The 20,879-nt window shown below is 34.8% G+C and overlaps 1 protein-coding gene across 1 annotated transcript in view; it reads left to right on the top strand.

Moving 5' to 3' along the window:
- The window catches only part of ATP10B (ATPase phospholipid transporting 10B (putative)), a 258,288-nt gene that overhangs the window by 34,713 nt on the left and 202,696 nt on the right, over nt 1–20,879 (top strand). Inside the window, exon 2 of the mRNA XM_031953627.1 lies at nt 9,197–9,264. The gene's annotated coding sequence lies outside the window, so the exon portion shown is untranslated. The remainder of the gene's footprint in view (nt 1–9,196; nt 9,265–20,879) is intronic.

Here is a 20,879-nt window from a genome sequence, read left to right as displayed (position 1 = left end):
GGATTGGGAATTAGGAAAATATAGTTCCAATTCCAGCCCCTCTTCTTATTAGAGATTTGGACAAACATATCTCTCTGGACCTAAATTTCCTCTTCTATAAAAGGAAGGGAATCATCACAAAGTTCACTTTGAACCCAGAAGCAATGAAATGGTAGTTTTGCAACCAGTTGGGAGACTCTTACAACAGTCTAATCAAGAAGAACTACACAAAGTTGGTTATAAGAAAAGTAGAGAGATGGAACTGAGAACAATAACTATTCTCGAGTGAGAATTAACTTAGAAACCATTATAAAAGGGAGAGGAAGGAGACAGCTATGATGGCCAGAGTTTGAGCCCACTAATGAACTCTGTGGGAAGAAGGGGAGGTGTTGTAAGTGATGTGATCTGAGGAGTATCTAAACTAAATTTAAAAATTCTCATTTTAGGGGTATCTTAGGAGTAATTACCTGTAACAGATATTTTGGGGCCCTTGAAGTTCATGAAACCACTTAGGAAGGTATAGAAGGGATTATAATATACACCAATGAAGTTGGGGTCTATATAAATAAAACCTCAGACACTTGCATTATTGAAGGAGTTTATGTGAAGGTATAATTTTGAAATTCATAAATTTTACTTTATTTAGCTTCTCCCTACCTCAGTTTCCTCATCTCTTAAAAGGAAATAATAATATCCCATATTTTTAAAAAATCAAATGAGAAATGCTTTGAAGAAGGTGAAGAATTAACAATAAAAAATTGCTTATATATTATAACCAGTTGTACTAATAATGTACATTTGGAGAAGAAGTTCTTAACTTGGAGAAGGAAGCCCCAGGACTCTTCTCTCATCTGGCCCAGCCATGGCAAGCAGATTTCAGCCACTCTGCGAACAAGTGGGAGAAAAGAAAAAATACATCTTTATTTCCAATGACCTCTGCCTGAAATTTAGCATTTCCTTCAATTAATTAAAAACTTTATTCTGAGAAGGGATCCATGACACCCAAAAAAGTTAAGAATTATTAATTTTTAAGAATCCAGTAAATCAGGGATTTTGGAAAGAATGTTGTAAACAGAATTTTGTGGGGAGATAGTCTCACATGGATTGGAATATTAAGCAGAAAAAGACAGTTTCCAGTATGTGAAAGGTTTGAAAGAAGTATTAATCCAGGATAAGCATCTGTGCAAAACATTATTTATGAAGTACAGACACGCTTCTGATGAAAGATGTGTTAAGGGATGGTGCAGACAGAAACAATAAAATGCTGATCACACGCCTATTCATTCAACTCTCCTGGCTAACAATGGCAGAGACGATATCTCCAACTTACCCAAGCATTCTTGCATTTTGCTGAAGCTTGAAAAAAAGGCATTTGAAAGCAGCATTTCAATTGAAAATATCTCCTGCCCAGAGAAATGATCTTTCAAGGTCAACATATCACAAAATCACAGAGTCAGAGGTAGAAGAGATCCAAGCTTTGTGTATCCCCAAGCAGGAGTACCCTGTACAACCTTGCTGACAAGTAGTCATTGGGTCTTTGATTAAAGATCTCCAGTGATGGGGAATTTGTTCCCACATGAATGATGGTCCTGATTATTAGGAAACAGGTTATGTGATTAGGAGGCATAAGGTCAGCTTTGGAATCAGAAAAACTCTGAAAGTCAAATCCTTCCTCTGATGCATATGGTTGTGTGATCATGGTCAGTACAATGTACATCTCTGTCCCTCAGGCAGCTCTCTTAAATCTATCCATTACCAACACCTGCCTGATCTGTAAGTGGTAGAAGTAGTTCTCACATGGGAAAGCTACATAAATTGATAAAATTTCAAATCCAGATTTTCTCTTTGTACCCGAAAGAATTAGGCAGGTTTTCCTTAAATTGCTTCTCTCTAATTTTCACCCATTGCTCTTAATTCTTTCCTCTGATGTCAACCAGAACATGTCTTTTGTCCTTCTATATTTTCAGACACCTAAAGATAACTGTCTTCTCCCTTTAAATCATTCTTTTCTAAGCTAAGCATCCACACTTCCATCCATACCTTTAATAGAAGGATGTTTTTTTATAGAAGGATCTTTAATCTCCTTCCCAACCTGGCCATTTTATTTCAGCAGAGTTAACAATCGATTCATAATAACTGTTTGTCATCTAACAATGGATAAAAAATGATAGAAGAGACAGAAAAATTTACTTAATAAAGGCTAACATGTATATGGTGCTTTAAGCTTACAAAACATTTTACACATGTTATCTCACTTGATCCTCACAACAATCCTGTGGAATATACTCATTTTGCAGATGGACAAACTGAGGCACAGAATAGTTAAGTGACAAGATCACACAACTAGTAAGTATGTGAGAGTGATTCCAATTCGGGTATTCCTGACTTCAAACCTAGCACCCTACATGCTATGTCACCTAATTGCCTCTCAGATGGGATGTTTTGTCTGTCATCCAATGCCTTATGCAATTTGACTTCTTTCTTTCTATCATAGTATCCCACTTAATCTCTACATAAATTCTGTTACAGTTAAACTGGTCTTCTCACTATCCCTGAAACAGCTTTTGTATTTTTGCCACCTCATCCCCTTCAATCTCATTTCTACCCATCAAAAATCTTACTAATTCTTTGAAACATCCATTCACATGCTACCTCCCCCATGTAACTTTCTTGGCATCCTAGCAGGAAGTGATCTCTCTCTCTCCTGAATTTCAGATCATTCAGAAAAGGAGGAACTTCTATCTCTGCAAGCCTGTAAGGGCATGCAGCTGTTTAAAATGCCCCGAACCTATTTAAGGGCACAAGGGTATATCCTCATTTCTGGGACTATTTACTTTGGAAATGTGAGAAATGGTCTTAGTGTGGAGGGGGACAGGAAAAACCAAGTAGAAAGATTTTCTGTTGAGTACTGGGTATTCATGAATCAGTATAGAATTGGTTGGACAGGGGTAAGTAAATCTATAGCAAGGAGAGAAATTTTATTAAAAAAGTTTAAAATGATGAAGAAAGTGAGGAGGAGAGAATGAGATAATATGAATGGGAGAGAGCTAGAGAAAGTACAGAGGTAGTTAGCAGGCCTGTGTACCAAAGCCTGACACAGGAATGAGTATACTTTGGAGAAGGGAGGAATTTATACCAAAGAACTAGAGAACATTATGAAAGGTAAAATGAACAACTTTGATTACATTAAACTAAAAAGGTTTTGCACAAACAAATTCTGAAAGGAAGTACAAATCTGAGAAAAAATCTTTATAGCCAGTAATTCTGATAAAGAACTCATTTCTAAAATATATAAAGAACTGTGTCAAATTTATAAGAATACAAGTCATTCCCTAACTGATAGTCAAGGGATATGACTAGATAATTTTAAGATGATGAAATTAAAGCCACCTATAGTCCCATGAAAATATGCCTAAATCACTATTGATTAGAGAAATTCAAATTAAATAACTCTGAGATACCACTTCACACTCTCATATTGACTAAGATGACAGAAAAAGATAATGATAAATGTTGGAGGGGATGTGGAAAAACTGGGACACTAATGCATTGTTGATGGAGTTGTGAAATGATCCAACCATTTTGGAGAGCAATCTGGAACTATGCCCAAAGAGCAATAAAACTGTGCATACCCTTTAAACCAACAGTGACATTATTGGGTCTATATCCCAGGGAAATTACAAAGGAGGAAAAAGGACCTACATATGCAAAAATGTTTGTAGCACCCCTTTTTATGGTAGCAAAGAACTGAAAAATGAGTAGATGCCCATCAGTTGGGGAATGACTGAATAAGTTGTGGCATATGAAGGTAATGGAATATTGTTGTTATAGAACTACAATAAAAAATGATGAACAAGCTGATTTTAGAAAGGCCTGGAAAGATTTACATGAACTGATGCTAAGTGAAACAAGCAGAACATATTGTATATAATAACAGCAGGATTGTATGATGATCAACTATGAAAGACTTGGTTCTTCTCAGTGCTTCTTCAGTGTTTTGTGTGAATTCCATTATCCTCTAGAAAAGTTTGTCTACATATCAAAAGAGTTGTCCCTCTTTTGAGTAACATTTAAATTTAAATAATGTTTGTAAGTACTTATGTTAAATTTAAAGTCGAACTTAAATTCATTTCTTGGACAACCAGCTATCATTAAGTTCGATAGGCTTTTCACCTCTATTGTAAAATCATCTCACTGTTTTGCTACACAGACGAGTTCGTTCTGTCAACTGTTCTACAATAGCTCACTTAATTTCGGGAAGACGGGCTTTAATTCGTTTTGTCCGGTTTGACTGGCTAAATCATTATGCAAAAGGTAGAAGGTGAAGTCTTTGCTTTTTATTGCTTACAGGATGGAATCTTTCAACGTTCCCTCACGGTACTTTCTCTATTGTGCCTAGGTGTTTGTCTGTTCTATCACCTATACTAGGGCTTAATAAATGTTTTGTGGGTATAATAAATAGTTTAATATGGTGTTTCTAGGACTAGATCTAGCTCAAAATGGTCAGGATTAGCTGAAATCTTTTAGGTGTAAGCTAAATGCTTTAATTAAGCTACATTTTGATTGTCCAAGTGCACTTTCCAGTACACTTACCATGTTACGACTTTTCTCCTCTTTTTGACGTATTCTAATTAGGTATTGAAGGTTACTTTATCTAGGAGGGTGATGGGCATTGTGTACGCACCCTATTGCCTATTTCAACTAAGCTCTCTATTCTTAATTTACTACTAAATCCTCCTTCATGTCTTTATTTCAGTAGACAATCCGTTATGTTCTAATGTAGAAAATGTAGCCCATTGCTTCCCCCTTCATATGCTACACCGTGACCTAACGTTTTTATGGTTTGATGATTTTGCTCACTTTGGGACCCTATTGGGGTGAGCTGACGATGGCGGTATATAGACTGTTGAATGAGAAGGGGTGAGGTGTATCAGGGTTTATCGATTATAGAACAGGCTCCTCTAGGAGGGTCTAGGGCACCACCAAGTCCTTTGAGTTTTAAGCAGTTGCTAGTAGTTCTCTGGCGAGTAATTTTGTTATTTAATTACCTAGGTTTATGGCTAAGCATAGTGGGGTCTCTGATCCCAGTTTGTACCTTAGCTTTAGTGTCTTCAGCATTGGTAAAGTCATGTAAGTTGCGTATTTTAATATCAACTAGGGCGTATTACAGCGTAGTTGGGTTTTAACTTTATTTGTTGGGTTATGATTCAAAACAATCCCAAAAGAAAGACTTTGGACAGAAAATGCCACCTGTATCCAGAAAAAGAACTAAGAAAACTTAATGTAAATCAACAATGCTATGTTCACTTTTTTTCCTATTTTTTTTTTAGCTCTTCCATGGTTTTTCCCTTTTGCTTTGATTTTTCTCTCTCAAATGATTCATAAAGTAATGTGTGTTTAAAAAAATAATAAATTAAATAAATAAAGGTAAAACCAAGAATGAGTATAGAGGAATAAGACTGTGACTTTTCCCTTCACTACATAGATACCAATTCAGTAGAGTGATGATAATGTATTGTTAGAAACATACTAACACTGAAAATCAGATATAAAAAAATTTTATTAAATAAGAATCTTAAGGAATCATCTTAGCATTTTTGGCCAGAAGCCAGCTCTGCTACTCTTCGGGAAGGGAGAGCCCTGAGCACAAAAGTGGGAGAAGCTCTATATTTGTTAGCTAGGTGCAGCCCCTCCCTTCAGAGAACAGATTGGTCTGTTGCCTTCCAGGTTACAATCCTTCTGATATGCCTACTATATGTTTCCCCCTAAATATGTATAAACATGTTCCCCCTCCCTTGTCATACATCCAATGTTCAAAAATGGCAGAAAACTCCTCTTATGGAGTATGATGTTTAATAGTAAATTAGACTATTAAATAGGCAATAGTGATTTGATCAAGTCATTAACCCCAACTAGTTTGGGCTGGATCAGCTATTATCTTAAATTTGTGGTTTTCTTAAAACCACAAGACCCTTTCTGGTTGGCTAAATAAGCCTGTGCCTTCCTAGCTCCCCAATTCTTTGTTTATTCAAGACTTCTGAGGCATTGAAACTTAATTATTCTGTAGAATCTTAACCTTTCTTAATCTCTCATATTCTGAAAATCTAATGGTCAGTAGTACCCACTATCCTATACTACCTCAAAGCTTGCAACACTATGGAAACCCAAGTTTTCAGTATTTCTCAATTATTATTCAAATTATTATTATTATTATTCAATTATTATTCAAATTTGGTATTATATCCTTCTTTAAAATCTATCATTTTCTGAGTTCCTTTTAGTTTGTTTAAGGAGACCACATAACAATAAGCTCCTAGAGACAGCCATAATCTCTATCATAGTTCCTTAATAAATAATTTTGTGAATGATCATTTATGAAAGGAGGAAAAATAGAGCTCCAACCCTAATTAGATGAACTTTGTATTGGGTGCTTTCTATTGAAAAGAGCTATTTAGTATAGGGGACTTGATTGTCATTCTCTCAACTCCCTCCTAAGGCCTTTTTAGAAAACAGAAACTAATTATAGAACCAGATCAACAACCTCTTTATTGATTCAGTCAAAATAAAACTAGTAGGATGCAATTTAGCTCTTCTCCCCCAAGTAGATGCAAATTTTCATACAAAATGAAGAAACAATTTAATTGAAAATTACTTTGAGAAACAGCAAGGAACCCTGGTGTAAAGAGGACAATCCCATTCCTACAACTTTCTAAAACCAACGATTAAAAACAAAAGTGGATGCTTCAAAAATCGCATGGGTCTTCCTTAGTCTAATGACTAGAATGATAGAGGAAAGGGAAGGAAAGAGAATAATCATCTATTGACTGCCTATGTTTCAGGAATTATGCTAAGCTCGTTACAAATATTAATTCATTTGATCTTCATAACAACCCTGGAAGGCAGGTATCTATAATATTATGCACATTTTGCAATTGAGGAAATTGAGGCAGAGTTTTAGTGACTTTCCTAGGTTTATACATTGAAGAAGTGTCTGAGGTCAGATTTGAACTAAAATCTTTGTGACTCCGGGCCCAGAATTCTATCTACTGTATCACCTAGTTACCAAGCATGGCGTTTGTCACTAAGTACATGTTAATCATTGGTGGAGAATCACAACAAAGAGCTCGGACTTAAGCAAGACCACCCTCTTCTCTCTTTTGTTTAAAATCCATTCAATAGTATTTATCTTTCCAGTTACATATAAAGATAGTTTTTTGACATTCCTTTTTGTAAGATTTTGAGTTCCAAATTTTTTCTCCCTCTTTTCATTATCTCCCTAAAACAGCAAGTAATCTGATGCATGTACAATCATTTTAAACATTTCCATATTAGTCAAGTTGTGAAGGAAAAAATCAGAATAAGAAAGTGTCCTTTCCCTCCACCTTCTCCAAACAACCTAAAAGAAACTCGAAAAATGATAGATTCAGAAAAGGAATATAAAACCAAGGTTGATTATTATACTCTAATCACTGATCTACTATCTAATATCTCTATAAGCGTGTGACCTACAGTCCTCCTTTGGTCCCATCCAAACACAAGAACCATGTACCCTGATTGTTGTGATACTCTGACCACAGCTACTAAGCTATACAGTTACTAGCTGCCCAGATCTTTGGCTACCTAACCTGCCTTCAACTTTCCCAAACCTGAAAGGATGAGAGAAAACATCAGAGATACAGAAGTATTGATTATAAACTATGAAGGACAGTTAGAATTTGAATGCTATCGGGATAGCATAGAGAATGAGAACCAAAGCATAAAGAGAAAAGTATCATAGATTTTGCAAACAACAATCAGTCAACAAGAATTAAGTGCTAGCCACCATGCTAAGTGCTGGGGATACAAAGAAAGGCAAAAATTCCCCCTGCCCTCAAGGAGTTAACATCTTAATGAAGATGAAATGCAAAAAAAAAAAAAAAAAAAACTATATAAGTATGATATACCATGTAAAGAAAGGTAATCTCTGAAGAGAAGAGAAGATGAAAGGAAAGAGAGGATAAAATTCCCTCTGCAAAAGGTGACAATAGAGCTGTCTTGAAGGAACTCGAGGAACCTAGGAGCTGAAAAGGGTAAGCATTTTAGGTATGGAGATCAGACAGTGCAAATGCACAATCAGGAAATAGAATATTGTGTTTGAAGAAAGTCAGTGATGCTGGGTTTCAATGCATGGAGAGGAATCAAATGTGGTACTAGAATGGTAGGAAGGAACCTATAAAGAGTTTAAATACCAAACAGAGAATTTTGCTTTTCATCCTGGAGGTAATAAAGAATTATCTGAGTTTATGGAATAAGGAGGTGACATGATCAGACCTGCACCTTAGGAAAATTACATTAACAGCAAAGTAGAGATGGACTGGAATAGGAGAGACTTTTGTCAAACTATTGCAATGATCTAAGTGTGAAGTGACAAGGCCATGTATAAGGTTGGTGGATCTGTGAATGGAGAGAAGGACATATATAAGAGAAATACTGTGGAAGTAAAACAGATTGTAAAAACATATTTAGAACCACAAGGGACTTGAGAGGCCATCTAGTCCAAACCCCAGGGATGAGAATCAAATTTAGTCTTGTATCATAGCTGAAGAAATTGAGACCTCAGTAAGTTAAATGACTTATTCCATTATACAGTTTTCATCAGAGTGGGATCTTGAATGCTCTCCAGAGCATTCTCTCCAGAGAAATATGAGATAAGGCATTCTAGAATGGTAAGGAAGAATCACATTGAAGGGGAACTCAAATACCAGAATAGGGAGTATATTCTTTATCTGGTTGATTATGAGAATCATTGAAGGGCAGACATGATCAAATTTGTATATAAGGAAAACATTATCTGCTTGTATATAAACATCAAATGTACTGGAAGGGGAACAAATTAGAGATGGATTTGGGGGACCAACAATCTTAGTTTAGGTTAATAAAAAGATCACTTAGGCATTTTTCCTTGTTGACTATGAGATATATAAATAGTGATGGAATCAGAGTAGTGAGGTGATAAAGGAGGAGTAAACAAGAGAGTGAAGAAATTGGTATAACACAGACTCACCATTCTCATAGACTTCTCCTGTAATATGGCAGCCTAGGAATCTTAACCAGACAGATTGTCCAATATTGGAACTCTCCAAATGGAAAGATATAATAAGCACAGCACTTGTTCACTGCCTAATTCTAAGGCAAGGTTCTGTCTTTCACGTTGATTTTCTCTTCTTCTGTCTTTCAGATTTGCCTTCCAAAAGATATCCCAGCAGATTGATGGCTCTTGCTTAGTCAAAAGTGACAAATTGATTGGTGAGTAGAATAACTCTTTTTATTATTAACCTCAATAGATCTTGATCCCTTTATAACCTTAAATTTTAATGCTTGGAGAGGTTGCTAGATATTTGGTCAAGGAAGAACGAGATACTGTCATGCATGACTGAAATGGTATAGCAGTGATGTAGTTTTCTTAGCTATCCTGCATGACACTTTACACAGCTGATAGAAGGAAGTCATTCATTAGTCTATTCTGTCACCCTTACTCTACTCCCTTCCCCCTTCCCTGGGTTACTACCTCTAGTCCCAAGGGTACAATTCTTTCCAAATCAACATTTTCTCTAACATCATTCCTACAGCTTGGCAGAGGAGAGATTTCTGCTCTTCTAGTTTAACCCCAAGGAGAACTTAGATAAAGCCAAAATCTCTTCATTTAAATTCATGTGAACTCATTGAACAATATCCCAACTTATGATCATCAGCAAACTCAGGTTAGTGAATTGGAGTGATAAACAATTAGTGTGATGGAACAAATACAGGGGTTGGAATCTGAAGATGTGGAACTGAGTCTTATATCTATTACTTACTGGGTATGTGACCTAGGCCCAAAACAGGCTCTCTGAGCTTCAGTTTGTTTTTGGTTTTGTTTTTGTTTTTTTTATTTGATGCTAAGTATTGTAGTTAGAGTCAAGTCAGCAAGACCTGAGTTCAAATCTAGTTGCTGACATTAGCTTTTTGATCCTGAACTAGTCACTTAATTTCTATCTGCCTCAATATCTACAGCAACAATTTGGGGATGATAATTATTATACTTACCTACCTTCCAAGATTATCTTCCAAGAAGATAAAATGAGGCAATATTCACACCTTAAAACATTGTATAATACTAGATATATTATTGTTATTATTATTATTAACTCACTAAGTTATAGAGATTAAATAAAGTATGAGAAGTATTTTGAAAACTTTAGAAATTTGCATCAATATGAGCTATTATTATAAACATATGGCTTAAAGTCAGATGAGTTAAACCTGATCCTTCAAGGTTCTCTTTTGTGTTTTGCCAAATAAGAACAGAAGTTTCTTTGTCCTGTTAGTGATACAAATATTGAATGCCCTAATTCAATGGCCTCATTAAATAGTTTGCCATGTCCTTAGGGAAATCAAATAAAAGCATTGCCATGCTTTTTTAATGACTAAAAGAGTAAGACTTTGTAGCATTTAATATTTGAGCTACAGTGATGAGAGTTAAATCCTAGGACATACCTCAGGGCAAAACTGGCACCCTAGCTCTGAGTGCATGAGTCCTTTTTTTCCCCAGCAGGTGGTAGTCTCTAAGGCAAGGATCTTAAATCATCAACCTTATACAGGACTTCCCTTTTCCCTAATTGCTGTTATCGCTGCTTGTTCCCTTTATTTTTCATGTCTGCACTTTTCATAAGATTGCCTTTTCCTTTTTCATTCATTTTTAATTATGCTCAACTCTTTCTGATCCCATTTGGGATACTAGAATCATTTGTCATTTCCTTCTCCAGCTCATTACACTGATAAAGAAACTGAGGTAAATGTGTAAAAGTAAGTAACTTATTTTTCTACTAAATGTCTGAGTATGAATTTGAACTTAGGAAGATCAGTCTTCCTGAATTTAGGCCCAGTGCCTAACTGTGCCACCAAACTGCCCTATCTTTTCCTAGTAGACAACTATTATGTCCTTTTAATCCTATTTTTATCACACAAAATACAGTAGACCAAAGTGCTGGATTTAGATTCTGTAAGATCTGAATTCAAACTTTGCCTCTTGCAAGATTGCACCTATTTTGGGGGCAATTAATGGCAAGTCTCAATTATATTATATAATAAAATCTCAGAAATGGTCTTCATCTGCATTGATAGGGGAAGTTCCTTTAACCAGAGGTTGTCTATCCAAATGAAATCATAGGCCCAGTGTCTAATCTGTTATACCTACCTTACAGGGTTGTTGGGATTCTTGGATTTATAGAATTTAAGATCTGGCAAAGATCTTAAAGGTTGTTCAGTGTAATCCAAAACTAGACAAGAATTTCTCTATATGTTATAGCTACAAGTGACCATCTAGCTTTTATTTGAACCTTACAGGAAGAAAAATTTATTATCTATTGAAGGAACACATTCCACTCAGCCAGTTTTCCCTTATATGCAAAAGAAATCTGTCCCTGCAACTTCCTCATCCTCTCCACAATTGCTCCTAACTCTACCCTCTAAGAATAAGTAAACTAGGCCTAAATCTTACCTTCCATGAGAGAGTCATTCAAATACTTGAAGACAACAATCATGTTCCCATATCTAGTCTTCTCAAGGGACAGACTGATTCAGAGTGCAGACTGAGATTTTTTTTTTTTTTTTAGACATGGCAAATGGATCTGTTTTAGCTTGATTATGCACATTTGTTAAAAAAAAAAAAAAGTTTTTCTTTTTCTCTGGGGAGGAAGAGGTGAGAGAGAAAGAAGGTGAACTGCTTTCTACACCTCCCTCCCCAATGCATACTCTTTGATCTGGTGGCACTGGCTTCCTAGCTATTCCAGGAACAAAACTGTCTCTCAGCTCTGGATATTTTTTCTGGCTGTTCCATGCCTGAAATGCTCTCCTTACTTCTCTCCAACTACCAACATCCCTGACTTCCTTTAAATTCCAACTAAAATTCTACCTTCTGCACAAAGTTTTCTCCAATAACTTCAATCCAGTTTTTAATTTCCTTCTTTTAATTATTTTCTATTTATCTTGTATGTGCTTGTTTTACATATATTTATTTGCATGTTGTCTCCTCCATTAGATTGTCAACTCCTTGAGGGAAAGTCCTGTCTTTGCCTTTTTCTGTATCCCTAACACTTAGCATAATGCCTGGCACATAGGTACTTAATAAACATTTATTGAATTATTAAATTGAATTATCTTAGCAGGAAAAGAAGGTGGTATGATACCTCTACCATATAATACAATATAAAAAAGAGACTATTTAAATGCTGTAAGATTTCATAGAAAGGACCAGTGACCAGAAAAAGTCTCTTGGACAAGGTGGAATGGGAACTAGCAGAGGAAGGGGAAAGGAACATTCCAAGAGAGAAGAATAGCAAAAGCACTGTCATAGAATAAGAGGTTTAGAGCTTCAAACAACTTTAAACAACCATTTTACAATCGTGAAATTGAAACCCAAAAAGTTAAATGACTTAACTAAAGTTGCACAGAAAGTAAGGAACTGAACTAGGATAACTAAGATTCTATGGCTCCAAATTCAATGTTCTTTCTACTTTATCACACTATACAGAAACAAGAAAGTTAAAGGCATAATCAAAGGGCAAAACAATCTAGTACTTCTGAAAATTGAGGGATTGTTTGAGAAAAATGCAAAAATAAATTAGAAATAGATTATAGAAAACGTTGAACACCAGGCAGAAGACTATGGATTTTTACCCTATAAGCATTAGGGATAAAGTGGAAGTGTTTTGATAAGGAGAATGATATAATGAAGATGATGCTTTAATAAAATTAATCTCATGGGGAGAGTGGCAAAAGAAGATTTTGAGGGAATATGACTTCTTTAATTCAATTACAACATTTTGGAGTTCAAAACTGTATCTTTAATTTCAATATTACATTCTACCTAATGCATTGTGAAATACTATTGAAGAAATGTTGTTTGTCCTTCCTTCTCAAAAAGAACTATGGCATTGGGGATGAGTCATGACATGCAAGCTAGTTAGATTTAAGTGAGAGAGGGCTGTACAAATTCAACAACTTCACTTTCTCCTCTAAAGCCCATCTAGATTCAGTGCCAAGATATAGATAAAGATGACTGAAGATGACCCTGGGAAATTCTGAACTTTTTAATCTAAGATCTTTAATTGGTCTCATTTTGACTGAGGCAATGCCCATTCAGTAATTAAGACTAGGTAAAATGCGAAGCAAGGAATGGCCTCTTTTACCTAGTCAAAAAAAATCCAATCTCAGAAAGGAAAACCCTCAGGATTTCTGAGAAAAACAGAAGTTCTCTTTCCTCAAAAGCAGACATAATTGATAGAGTCCAACCTGAGATAAGTGTTCCTCAATCTTATAAGCTCAATAAAAGATGATAAATTTTGCTGGATAGCAACTATAACACTGTTTAGCTTTTCCCATTATACTCATAGATACACATCTTATCATTAGAGAAAAACCTTAGATGGCATCACATAAATTATGTCAGTAATTCCTTTTAGAGTTTAAGGCAAGTGCAGATACAGGTGACCAGAAGTATTATAAACCACAGAAGACAGTTGGTCCAGGAGGCACTACTGAAGGGGGAAGCACAGATTATGAATACATATGGAATGAATGCAACCTGAGTCATATAGATGAGTAGAATTCAAGAAAGGCATTCCTTAACTTCCAGACATCAAACCCAAACATGTTGGAGGGTATGCAGACTGCTTCTGGTCTTTGCATAATTATAAACTCCCCCTCAAAAGAGTAAACATTGCTGCTGACTTCAAATATATACAAAAGAGTAGTATTAAATATGCATTGTTAATTGGACTTTCTAATTTTGCTAGCAGTTTCCTGCAGACATGCACTGTTCTTCAGATGCTAGAGCATTTAAGTAAAACTGTCATCCTGTCTTATGAAAAAGAAACCAATAAGAAAAAGAAGGAAAGAACTGTTTTAACCTAATAAATTCAACTTGAAGCCACCTAGATTATCTCTTTGAGATTATTCTGTAACAACAAAGCTTATGGAGGTGAAAATTGACAGGACTATCCTTGTTGAGGTACTTGTCAAAACTGTTGCAATAGCTTCATAATTGCTATCCAGACCTCTGCTCTATCCCCTCTCTATCCCCTCTCCAAACTATCTTCCACACAATTACAAAATTAGTATTTCTAAAATATTTATTGAATATATATATTTATATATATATGTGTGTATATGTATATATATATACATATATATATATATATATATATATATATATATATATATATATATATATCACTTGTTATTCCAAAATCCAATGGGCTCATATTGCCTTTAGGATAAAATATATACTTCTCTGTCATTTTTAAAACCTTCATAGTCTGATTCCAATCTATCTTTCTATGTTGATTATTCATATATACTTTCACATACTTTATAGTCCAGTCAAACTTGTCTACTTTTCCCCTACACATACCATGTTATCTCTTGTTTTTAGGCCCTTGTATAAGCTGTTTCTGTGCCTAAAATGCACTATCTCCTCTCCTTTGCCACTTATAATTACTAGCTTCCCTCAAAAGTCAGCTCAGGATCCATCTACTATATGAAGTTTTTTTGATGTTCCCTATTGGTAGTACCTTCCCCCAAAATTACTTTATATTTATGGACTTTGTATTTACTTATATGTATATATATATTTTCCCCAATTGAATATAAGCTCCTTAAGAGCAAGACTCTTACTTTTGTCTTTGTATTCCAAGCACTTAGCACAGTGCTGGTATAGTGTCATTATAGGAAACTAAATATTTTTGATTAATCAATTGACTTACAAACTGCTTACATGTAAATAATGAGTCAAAGATGACTCCAAGATTTCAAACTTTAGTAACTGGATTATTAGTGGATCCTCCATCATTCTAATCATAGCTATCTCCTTAGTGGAATTCTAGTAAAATTCCCTTCAAGTCTAATTCTCTGCTAGATTCTAAGGGTCCTGCTCTTGTAGAATCCTGATTCTTTGTTTTGTCTACCTGGTCCTTGGTGCATCTCTTGGCTTCCCAATGCTATTGTCAACCACAACTGTTCCAGGGATGTTGCTACTGGGTCCATACTATACTGCTTACTAACACCAACATTCAGGATCTCTATATCTTCTGACCTTTCAAAATTCACAAGGTCATACCTGATCAATTCTATCTTTAGATAGTGTCATCTTTTCTCCAGGAGAACTTCTCTTTTCATTCAAGCAACCAATCAATATTTATTGTCTACTATATGCCAGACACAGTGCTAAAATTCACCAGATGCATTGTCTTCTACTACAATTTCTCTAGCAAGATGGTCAATCAAGGAAAGAATAGAGAGAGAGAAGATACTTCCTTTTTCCCCCTGCTCTCCAAGGACAATTTCCTGTCAAGAATCCTGGAATCCTTAGCCTTAATATTTGGAATCTTCTCAACTAACATGCTATTTGTTTATATAGTCCAAGAGATCTCAGTCTATCAAAGTGATCTTTAACCAGTCACAAGCTATTTCCTGCATCAATGATCCAGCACCTCTATGTTCCTTGATTAAGGACCTAGTCACATCTTATTTACTTTTGATCTCTTTAGTTGAGATTCCTGAGCCTTCTTTGATTAATTGGGGTAAAGGATGTGCTCCCATCTTTAAGAAAAAAAAAGCATAGTCTCATGAAGGGAGGAGAAAGTATATAAGATAAGAGAATAGTTAGCAATATCCAAAATGGTAGAGTTATCAAAAAGGGTAAGGACTGAGAAAAGACCATTAGATATTGTCATTTGAACATCCCTGATGACCTTGGAGAGAACAGTTTCAATTGAGTAATAGAATCAAAAGCCAAATTATAAGGAGCTGAGAATTGAGGAATTTAATGAGTATAGAAAACTTCTAGCAGTTGGACTTTAAAAGGGATGAAAGATAGAAGTTGATAGCTTGAGAAAATGACTGGGTCAAGTCAAGGATTTTTAGAAATAGAGAGAACCAGTCGTGTTAGTAGGCAGTAGGAGAAAGAATCCAATAGCTAGAGATTAATCAAAGAAACTTCACCATGAAATAAGTATAAAATCAAAGATGCAAAAGTGGGAATAAACATAGGAAAAGTGAAATAGTTAAGATTAGGTCAGAACTGAGAGGTTTTGAGTGCCTGTTGCATTACTAACATCCCCCTTTCTGTATATGTTTTATATTTGGTGAACTCCTGTTATGCAAGAGATGTGGATATAGCAATAACACTGCCTTTTTCTATTTAATACAGAGGTGGTGACCATGGGGGAGAATGGAAAGGGGCTATTCCCCATATCTAGTGAGTTTCCTCAGAAAGATTTGTTAAAATGGTAGCAGGTTAAGGTTCAGAAACATAAACAACTAGAGGTGTGAGCCAGACCCTGACCTTTACATTTACTCCTTTAAAAAGTGAATGTAAAACATAACAACAATATAATAACTAGCATATAACGCTAGATCCTTAGGGATTACATTTATGTATCTTATTTCTTTTCATCCTCAGAACAACTTTGTGACTTACATGCTAGTACTTAACCCTATTTTACAGATAAGAAAATTGAGACTGAGAGAGGCTAATTAATTTGCCTACAATAGATCACACAACTGAAAGAGACTAGATTAAATTTAGGTCTTTCTGATTCCACACCTATAACTCTATGAGAAGGCAGCATCCACTCAAACAAGGTAAAATTTAATAGTAATAAAATGCAAAGTCCTATATTTAGGCTTTTTTAAAAATCAGTATTATGTCTATAATATGGAAGACATAATCTGTAGGAAGCAGTTAGGTGAAAAAGACCTAAGGGTTTTAGTGACTTATTATCTCAATACCAATCAACAGTATCATAGGGATACTAAAAAAAAAAATTATTTGGATTTGCAAAAGTATAATATCCAAAACATCGAGAAAATAGTTTCACTATGTGCTATTCCAAAGTGTCAACATTCTCCAAGTACAACAAAACCAAATTAAATTGTAAATGGGAAATATTTAACAGAATAAATAAAAATATAATAAAATATAGATAATGCTAATTGATTGTTTTTAATGTCACTTATTGCCTTCAGGAATCTTGAAGTACTATCTAACCATCTGTGTTTCTATTTGAGTTCATCATCATTGTTCTTGTCTATTTAAGCCATGCCTAGAGTAGTGTGTTCATTTCTGGGCACCACATATATTTTAAAACATTGACTAGATACAAAACCTCACCATCTATTAGAATACTTTTTAATTAGTTATCATTTCTTAGTCTTTTTAAGAGGCTCTTCTTCTTCATTACAAGAATGTGGGAAGTTAAAATAAAGCTTGAAATCCCATATACAATATATAAACAGAATGTATGTATGTGTATGTGCGATTTATTCTATTTTAGTAAAAATAATTTGCATTAGAAAGTAAGAAAATGCATATGTATACATGCCTGTGTTCATACATCTTGTAGTTATTCAACTGTTTTCAGTAGGGTCTGACTTTTTGTGACCCCACTTGGAGTTTTCCTGGCAGATACTAGAGTAGTTTGCCATTTCCTTCTCCAACTCATTTTTCAATGGAGAAAACTGAGGCAAAATTAAATGACTTGCCAAAAGCTGCACAATCAATAAATGTCTGAGATCCAACTTGAACTCAGAAAACTTAGTCTTTCCAATTCTAGATCAGGCACTCTACACAATGCACAACCTAACTGACTGTGTAGATACACTGGTGTGCATGTATGCTAACATGCATATCCACACACTCACACACATCATATATATATATATATATATACACACAACATGTGTATAAATACAAAACATATAAATATATTTACATGTATATGTCTATAAGTGTTTATTCCTGTGATGCTACATATCTAATACTCATAGACTACCACAGGCTCTTAAGGATTAAAGTTGAGAACCACTCAAAAAGCAATGGAGAGATAGGCTATAAATGTGTATGGATATACATGCATACATTTTTATACTTTGATTTTTTTGTTAAAAATGCCATGGCAGTTTCTTATTCATCATAGACCTTGAATTCCAAATACTAATCCACTTTTTGCCTGTTCCTATTGTTGGTAAAAGCTATGACTTCATAAATAAATTACCTATTTTAAAAATCTTCCTTCCATTCCTGGGCATATGGCCAAATAAGACTATCTTTTCACAAATTCAGGCCCAAAGGCTGCTATAAAGTTTGGCCTTTGAACACGTATAGTATAGATCTTAGAAGAGGAGAAAACTGTTAGGTGCCTCATAACCCACAAAAGGAGCAAGACTCCTTTCTGTATTTTTAAGGAAGGATGAAAGTCTCACCTTTTAGTCACTTCAACCTTGTAGGATTTGTCCCAGCTGCTGGCATTTACTCTAGAAGAGTTTAGGATTAAAACTGAAGTCAGAATTACTCTTGGACCCAGTCTATGGAGGCTGGAATGGAATATATCTTACACAATGAGGCCTTTGGGATACCTTAGTAGTCATAGTTATTTCCTTTTGAGAGGAAGAAGCAGAAGACCATCCTCCAAAATTTCTTCCCAGTAAATCTGGTTTCAAAATTACAATTTTTGCACACAGATTGTTTTGTTCTGTTTTTCATTTTCTTTGCATGATTCCTGACTTACCACAAGTGAAATTAATTCAAAGTATTTCCTGTTGGGGAGAAAGCCCCTGAAATCCAATTTGTTATCTTTCATTTGGATCATAACACTGCACATTGTCCATAATAGTGGAACACACCTTATATGAGCATTCATCTCACTTTTTGTTACTGGAATGACATAAAAACTGATAGCTTGTCAAAGTCATCTTTATTGTTATATCTTTTAAGGAATCTTTTATAATTTTTGACACAATGAGAAATAATTTGTTTGGAGAAGCTATAAGACAGTGTTTTGCTTTGCTAAATCAATACTTAAAAATAATAACAAACAGAAGAACATAGAGTTGATTGATATGAATATCTTAGGCAAACATTGAAAAGAGAATATAATTTAGGAGCAGAATTAAAAAGGAAGAAAAGAGCTCAAATGCATTGTCTTTGCAAAGTCTCATTACCCCCAAGTTATTCTTGAATCAAAGGCTTGACATTTTAACAATATATTTTCTGGTGATAATGGTATGGCTGTGAGCCATGGACTACCACAGTCTCTAAAAAATTAAAATTAAAGTCAATCAAAGAGAAATTATGGGATGATAAAATGTGTGTGAATGGATTATAATATGCTTCCAAGGAACAATTTTTTGAGATCAGTAGAGTAAAGGGTGCTATGTGTTTGAATAACTGGAAGAGATGAACTGGTTACATGGCAAAAACAATGGATCATTAAAGGATACGATATTCCTAAATATATGCAGTATATATACACGCATATATGTATGGGTCTATATATATAGTATATGTATGCGTGTATAAACCAGATATCTAGAGCCAGTGTTCTTAACCTTCTTTATGTCATGGACTCTTTTCAATCTGAAAAAGATTATGGATCACTTCTCAAAATAATGTTTTGTTGCTCATATTCATAATTGAAGAAAATACTAATTTTCACTTAGGTCTAGTTAAAATAAAGATGTAATTTTCCATACAAATTCATAGATCTCCTAAAATCTATGCATGAACCTCAGGTTAAGAATCCCTGATTTAGAGCAGTGCTTCTTAAACTTTTTTCTATTTACAACCCTTTTTGTCCAAGAAATTTTTACATAACTCTGGGTATATATGAATATAAAATAGGTATAAAAATAAAACATTTACTGATAATAATCATAATTATACTACATCCACATTCAGTTAAAAGACCACATATCAAGTTAAGATCAACAGTTTAAGAAGCTGGACTCTAAAGGACTGATTGTAGCATATTGGGGAAACTCTTATAAAGGATCTACCTATATAGGTGAACATGTACAAGAATGGCATAGGATGAGATATCATGGATAGGTCATAATACACATCACTGAAGAAAGTACTCATGTCACTGAGATCACAAAATCATTGAAGCATGAATGTGTCTAAAAAAGGGATGAGGATGGTAAAGGAATTTTAAATCATGTCATGTCAGGAATATTTGACTGAACAGGCAGTGTTTGTGGAGAAAAGAAGACTTAAGAGTTTTATTTACATATGGAAGAACTTTAAGAGTGATTAGACAATATTTTAGCTCTAGATATCAGAAAAAGAAACAAGTAGTAAGTTCTCTTTCACTCAAGGCACATGCAAAAAAAATGGATGGCTATTTCCCAGGGATGTTATAGTTATCATTTTTGGCGAATACTAACTACTGAGTTCACTTTTCTAGAGATGGGAAATTGGGAATAAATTCAGTTGATACAGTTTTTATATGCATCTCTAAGCTGGATCTGATTATATATTTTATTATGATTTACTTCTCCAATGCTGGTACACACTCCATATGGCTTTGAAGCAGTGGAAGTTCCAATTCCAGACCAGCAGACACCAAGAAATAACCGCATCCACCACACAATGATGACTCAAGGGAAGAACAAGAACCAAATGCCACAAAGACCACCCACTGTCTCACCAATATAAGCATCATTTGGCTTCATCCAAGATATATCAACCACTTCCCTTTATCTGGAATTTTACTACATAACCACTTAGCTTCTCTTCAGTTCTGAAGTTCTAGGTTTCTAGAACTAGAGCTTATATGAGCCTCTAGAAATTCTTTAGCCCAGACTCCTGGTTTTGCAAATGAGGAAACAAAATGAGGAAGGTAATATAGAATCATGTTGCTGTTCAATTGTTTCAATCATGCATTTCTACTCTTCGTGATCTCATTTAAGGTTTACTTGGCAAAGATACTAGAGTGAGTTGCCATTTTTCCTTCTCCTGCTTATTTTACATATGAGGAAACTGAAGCAAACAATGACTTGTCCAGGGTCATACAGAGTATCTGAGGCCAGATTTGAACTCA

This window comes from Sarcophilus harrisii, chromosome 2 (genome assembly GCF_902635505.1).
Source record: "Sarcophilus harrisii chromosome 2, mSarHar1.11, whole genome shotgun sequence".
NCBI classification, from domain to species: domain Eukaryota; kingdom Metazoa; phylum Chordata; class Mammalia; order Dasyuromorphia; family Dasyuridae; genus Sarcophilus; species Sarcophilus harrisii.
The sequence above is the reverse complement of the archived record's forward strand: the minus strand, read 5'-3'. Positions and strand labels throughout refer to the sequence as shown.